The sequence below is a fragment of the Chenopodium album genome, chromosome 5 (genome assembly GCF_948465745.1).
Source record: "Chenopodium album chromosome 5, dcCheAlbu1.1, whole genome shotgun sequence".
Lineage (NCBI taxonomy): Eukaryota > Viridiplantae > Streptophyta > Magnoliopsida > Caryophyllales > Amaranthaceae > Chenopodium > Chenopodium album.
The window spans coordinates 74,331,293-74,338,405 of NC_137838.1; the positions used below are offsets into that span (position 1 = coordinate 74,331,293).

Genomic DNA, 7,113 nt, shown 5'->3' on the forward strand with positions numbered 1-7,113 from the left:
GTCGCGCCGGCGCCGGTAGGGCGGAGGGGGTGGCAGTGAAGTGGAGGGGTGGCCGCAAGGTGGTTGAACGGTGGCTAAACCCAAGTAACGGAAACAGTAACGGTCTTAGTCTTTGGTAGTGAAATATATATTTTAGGGATTTGTGTGGTAGCAAAATAAAATATTTTTTTAAATGGGTAGTAAATCTGATACGAGGTGCTTTCGGTGGTAGTAAATGTCAATTTTTCCATAATAATAAGATATATTTACCATAAAATCAGATTTTATCTAGATCATATATTTTCAAAATATACTAATATATCTTACCATATCTTTTTACAAAAGATATAATTACCATATCTTTTTACAAAAGATATACTTGCCATAAAATTAGATTTTTATTTAAAACTTATTTTGCTAAAAATATTTTCCAAAAATAACTTATCTTTTTCCAGAAGGATTTATTAGAAAATAAATATCTTTATTCTGTAAAACCAAATCCTTAAAAGATATGCACGTGGTAGATAAATATATATCATTAAATTTGACCTTCGACCTTTAACGACGTGCAGACGTAAGTTCCTATTAGGTTCTGGAACTCTGGCAGTCTCTGAGTTCCTAACAAGTCAGTAACTCTAATTTCATTGACTATCATGAGTTCACCTTGGTTCTTTAGACTTGTTCCAGACTGAATTTTATGTCCAACATACTTACATGAATCCTAGAGCGATATACTTTGATTTCTCTGTCTTCATGTTGTTTCTTTGAAACTCTTGTTCTGGAATCTTGTAGTATTGATGTATTCTAGATCTCGGGGCAACGTTAAGTTCCTGTTAGGGAACTTAGATAGTTCTTGTTATAGAACTAAGTTCCTGTTAGGGAACGCTTCATGTACTTGTTAGGGAACATAGAACTCTTCATGTACCTGTTAGGGAAAATGCTCCGGCTCTCGTGGGAAAGCCTGCCAAAGGTTCCTTCTGCATCTCGTTAGAGAATATCTTCTGGTTCCTTCGTGGTTTGGTTCTTGTGGGAGAACCTGCTTTAGGTTCATTCATTCTCTCATGTTCCTCTTGAAGTCTTCTATGTTCCAACCCATTGACATCACCTAAGTCAGTTCCTGTCTTCACATAAACACTTAAGAGAAACATAAACTAAGCGAACTATTCTTTCTCCTTTTACTAAAGAATACCGTGTGCTCGCTGCTTTTAGTGGCATACGTTTATTTTTGGAGGGAGTTCATCTATAGAGCTACCAGCAAATCTAGTTTTGAAAATGCGGCAACAATGTAAATAACGGAGGTACGTAGTAGATTACCCATCTTTGTTCTCAAATCAATTATGTGTTTTGATGGTTTTCGGTAGTCATAACCTCAATTTAAGGTTCCCTAAAAAAAAAAAAAAAAATAACCTCACTTTAAAACATTCCTTTAAAGTTTAAAACCTTTCTTTCGCCTTTTTCTAAAAAAAAAACCTCACTTTAAAACATTCCTTTAAAACCTCACTTTAAGGTTAACAAGTTATCATTAAAACATCCCTTTTATGGCTGGCTAAAGGCAATACTCATGTAATATGTATAACATGGTCAAAAACATAATTGACATGGTCAAAGACATTTCTAATAAAATTTTAAGAATAGAAATAGATAGAGGCCGCGCGAACGCAGGCCTCCACTGTCACAAATTATGACGCAGACTCTCCCACTTGGGGAGATCTTAAGCTGATGCGCTTCCGAAGTGCAATGGAAGCCATCACCCTAGGCCATGAGCCTTCTTGATCGCTCATTGACCCCGTCCAGGTAAGTAAGTTCTCCAATGTCACTCAAATCCTTTTTATTAGATTCTTCGCAATACTTTTGTAGCTTCTCAATGTGGGATAAATCATAAAATTCTTCGTATCAAAGTAATGATTCAATTCAATTCGTTCTTTACGATTGTGGAGTTTAGACCGCTTGTTTTCGTACTAATGAGCTTTTGTATTTTCCAGAATAAGGGGGAATGGAGGTGTATATGTAAGGAGTGTACAAGGCAACGATGCTAGAAGACATATCGAGAAAAAGATTTACCCATTTAAGCTTATAACAAAGATTCTGTTGTAAAAGTGGATGGAGACAAGGTTCAAATTTCAAAGTGATGATCAATTTTTTATCAATCGTCCAACAAATACCAAAAAATAAAAAAATAATAAAAAAAAAAAATCTGTCTTTTTTACCCTAATACTCTATAGGATTTATTTGTGTTTGGTAATGTTATTGTTATACTATGTACATGTAATTAGGGTTGTACACAGTTTGGTCTGGACCCTAACTAAACCAGATAGCGGTTTGGTTTGGTTTGGTTTACAATTTGTAAAAGTACGGTTTGGTTTCAATTTTTTTTTGTAAATATATATGGTTTATAATTTGGTTTTTCAAATATTATAAACCAAACCGTATTACGGTGGTTTCAATACTAATATGGTTTGGTTTGGTTTGGTTTGAAAAATTAACCAGACCATGTTCACCCCTACATGTAATATTGCAATAAGATATATACTTACATTAAATATCGTTTATTACTTCCAAGTTTCATTCTTTTTTAACAAACCGTTCATAAACTATAGCCTTCTTAACGAATCAATTTTGAATTGACCTCACCTTGAAGAAAACTTATTTCTTTTTATTGCCATTAAAAATGAAGGATCAAACAATGTAAAAAGGGAAAACAAATTAGTCTCACCCAAACAGGACAAACTTAAGGATGTTAACAACTTCAATCACATTCGCCATAAATACATGTTATCCCTCTTTGTAACAGACTAAATCAACAAGAGATTTGGTTTCAATTTGGTGGGGTGCGCCAGGCCTTTGCTATAGTGCAACGCAAAGGCGACGCTTAAGGAACCCGATAGCAAGCTACCGTGATGGATCCTCCCCCTTAAAAAATAAATTTAATATCGTTGTGAGTCATTGACTCACGTATCAGATATTAAACTGATAAGAACAGATACTACACTTGATCTTAGCCAAAAGGCCGAGAAAGGTATGCTTAGATCCATTGCTCTACCCTAGTTTTATACTCTAACCTGAGTGACATCTCCTTCCTTTCTTATTACTGGTCAATGTGGGAAATTGCTTTGTACTGAACTACTAATACATGCATTATTTGGAAAATTAATTAGTGCTCGTAAAGTTCATTCACTTATATTATTTGCTAAGTTGAAATTTTTAGTGAAATGAAATTAAATTATTTTTGCTAAACTTAAAATTTTATCGGATTAAAATAATTTTTATAAAACTCAAATTGTACTTTTTTTTATTGAAATTACATCATTACTATCAAGCTCGAAAAAGACTTTAATTTTAAATTAAGCTTAGGCTCTGTTCTTTAGAGCTATTCTTCTCTGCTTTGCCCTGCTCCTCTGCTTTGCTATGCTAAATCTGCTATGCTCTGCCCTGCTTTGCTCTACTCTGTAAAAATCTGCTCTGCTTTTCTTTGCTCTGCGAAAATCTACTCTACTCTGCTCTGTAGTGTCTGTAGTGTGTGGAAGCCCTACTCTGCTCTGCTGAAATCTACTCTACTCTGATTTATCCTGCTCTGCTCCGGCCAGAAGCTCAAAAGAACAGAGCCTTAGTTAATTTTGCCCTTTCGGCTCATTTCGTCTTGGCTTGTGGACTGTATGGTGATTGATGAGCCAAAATAAAGGTAGTAGTACAAAATCTAGTAGTAATTGTTTGGTCCACACAAAAATTTGGACATGTGGTGAGCCAAAATTAACGTAGTACAAAATAAGTATTGGTCCATACAAAAATTTATGTGAACAATATTCAACAAGCTGTGTAGACATGATCCACAAATCATTTGACGGTCGTCTCATATGAATTTATTCATAGCTCTCACCAATCAATCATTTCACTTGTGAAATTTATCACATGTTGTACAAGTCATGTCATAGTGTTTTGTTTTTATTTTTTTTTGTTTTTTTTTGGGGAGTGTGATTAAAAGAAAGGAGTGTTAGAGTGTGTATAATTGGGATTAATTTCTTCTACACTCCACACAAAGTAAACGATTAAGGATAATAAAGATTAAGCAGTGTGTAAACAGTTTAAAATTTTGAATGGTGTAATTTTATTTTTATTTTTTCATTCAAAAGAGGCTAAAGCCAAGGAACAAGACTAAAAAGAACAAAGCATACACAACCAAAGAAAAAAGCAAAACATGAAAACTATCACAACAAAGTGTATTAAATGCCCAACAATTTTAGTTCCAATGTATTTTTTATTTTCTCCATATTTTGATTAGAGTTTCTTTTTATTGTTACTAGTATAGAACCCGTGCAATTGCACGGTTTATAAAGTTCAACTATTAATTCTCACGGTCAGGGGTTACTCGAATTTCTTGGTCATGGTTTACTCGAGTTGTCGGGGTTACTCAAGTTACTCGGTTAATTGAGTTACTTCAAATCGAGTAACCCCTCGAGTAATCCATGATCGAACCCCTCAAGTAACCCCTGATCGAGTAACCCTTAAATAACCCTTGACTAAACCCTCAAATAACCCCTGACCGAAACCACTGACCGAACTCTTTAAGTAACCCCTGACCGAATTACTCGAGTAATCCCTTACCAAACTCCTTAAATAACCCCTGACCGAGTAACCCCTGCCCGAGTAACTCGTGATCGAGTAACTCGAGTAACCCTTGACCGAAAAACTCGAGTAACCCCTCAAATAATCCTTGACTGGGTGAATCCCTCGAGTATCCCTTGTCTGAACCTCTCAAATAATCCCTAACCGAATAACTCGGGTAACCCCTTCTACACGGTGTGGCCTGCGCACCAAATTTTTTTATATATATACAATAATTAGATTAACGTATTATAGTGAAGTTCGTTTACCTTAATTGATTATTTTTAATTTCATGACAATGTTAATCATGATAATGTGTATCCATTTATCACATAATTAATATTTTCAATTCATTGTTGAACATAAAATAATAGAAATAAAGATATGAATAAGGCTTAAATTTTCTGTTTACATATTTAGATTTTAGATAATGTTATCCCTTTCAGATCATAATAAATCAAGCCCATTCACATATATCTAATAGTCTAATACTAAGTACATTGCCCTTCAGGTTATTTTTGTCTTAATCATAATGAAACATACTCTCTCCATCTCATAATGTAGTCACAAACTTTTTAAAACATCAGGTATATGATAAGTAATATTATTTATCCGCTGTAAAATTGCCCTAAAATAATCAAAAGGTATTTCAACACAAATAAAAATTAGCCTAGTATAAATAAAGTTGCCTATTTAATACAGATCACACCAACTTTTATATGTGGTTTTACTGCTTTAGGGTTAGTTATTTCGTCAATGTTATAGGGATTACTCGATCAAGGTTATTATAGGGGTTACTCACATAGTATAACAGGGGTTACTACTCTGCCACTATTATAGGAGTTATTTCGTCTGATAAATGTACAAGCGGCCACAAAGTGTGGTCGGTCAACCGCACACAAAACGTGTTGTAGAGACCAAATGATGCGAACCGTGGTGTTTTATTGGAGACCATATATATATAAAAAAAAAGCTCACATCATATCATAAAGTACAAAAACTTTAATGTACACACAATATACATTAATATTATTAGTGTACATCGAACATTTTAAGGGTAACTTTTGTTCATAACAGGATAAGTTATATTTATTTTGAGGTAACTTTGGATCATTTTAGAGCCTTACAAGTTACAACTGATGTGCTATATTTATTACACTTGATTTTTTACAAAAGTTTGTAATTCTACTATAAGACATTTTACTTTTATCTCAATGCTATATCTTAGATACTTAAATTTCTTATAAATTTTTATCCATAACTAATTTTTTTAAAAACAAGATAAAAAAAAAAACACTTAAATATATGGATGTATAATCCATCATATTGCTGCCAAACGTAGATTTAATATTGAGATCCATGCTATGTATCAATCATCAATCAATCAATATATATACCTATACTAAAGGCGAAACCAGAAATGACACTTGTCATAACTTGGTTAAAAATTTTCCCTCCAAAAGATGTTTTTTTATTTTATTTTATTTTATTATTCCCAAAGCTTCTTAGAGCATCTCCAATGGTAAGCTACAAAGGCTTGTAGCTTGCTTTGCCATGTCAACTTTTAGAGCTACAACCTTTTTATGCTACAAAGTACTCCAATGGTACGTAGTTGTAGCTTGATTTGCCACATCAATATTATTTTTATTCAAAATTGTAAAAATAAAAAAAATAAATAAATAAAAAACTATGAAAAGTGAAAGATACATATTACAATCATTACATTACGAGTGAATTTGTTACGTGAAACCTATTGTCTTGTAAACTCCTATTTTTAAAAAAAATATCTTCTCACCAAAAAAAAAAAGGTCAATATCACTTATCTATATGTCAGTCGATAATAATGAAAATAATATCTTAATATTTATTTTTGTAGAAAAAGATAAAAAAAAAAATGATATTTTTAATTTAATCTATAAATGTTTAATATTTTCAAGCAGTGTAGCTTAACTCAGCAGTACTGCTCAAGAGAGCAGGTTTAATAGTGCTCCAATGGTTAAGCAACACTTTTATTATTTTTCATATTTGCAAGCAAGTCTTTAAAAAACACCATTGGAGATGCTCTTAGAGAAGTATTTAATTTAATACTTACTTTACAATAATATTTCTTTTCTATTTGGCAAGTATATTCATTTTTACACATTCAACAAAGATTTATTTATTTATTTATTTTATGACGGGAATAAAGGCATATAATACAATAATGTAATCTTATCTATAACTTTGTAATGTAATCCATAGTTATTTTCATTAGTCGTGCATGCATTTCTTCTTCCGTTTTCTTTAATGATTTAAAAAATCGTAATTACAGAACTTTCATCCTATTTTGCAATTTGATATTATTTTTTACAGTAAAATAATTGTATTAAATTAATGATAAATATTGAAATTACCGTGCATGACACGGGAACTAACCTAGTATTTATATATGCACAAATGATTATAAAATGTATTATTTGAGAATAAAATTATATGCACATTTTATATACCATAATAAAACTATATGCATCTTTTATAAAATAAGTTATACTTATT

General features: G+C 32.2%; 2 non-coding genes and 1 pseudogene across 2 annotated transcripts; 1 reads left to right on the plus strand and 2 right to left on the minus strand.

The window, feature by feature from the left end:
* The first annotated feature begins 1,108 nt into the window (after nt 1-1,108).
* On the plus strand, nt 1,109-1,231 carry LOC145633269 (U5 spliceosomal RNA; annotated as a pseudogene).
* Nucleotides 1,232-1,620: 389 nt separating this feature from the next.
* On the minus strand, nt 1,621-1,781 carry LOC145634073 (U1 spliceosomal RNA). Its single transcript, XR_014113358.1, has one exon. It is a non-coding gene; the product is annotated as a U1 spliceosomal RNA (small nuclear RNA).
* Nucleotides 1,782-2,802: 1,021 nt separating this feature from the next.
* Nucleotides 2,803-2,999, minus strand: LOC145634081 (U2 spliceosomal RNA). The gene has a single exon (XR_014113366.1). It is a non-coding gene; the product is annotated as a U2 spliceosomal RNA (small nuclear RNA).
* Nucleotides 3,000-7,113: the final 4,114 nt, after the last annotated feature.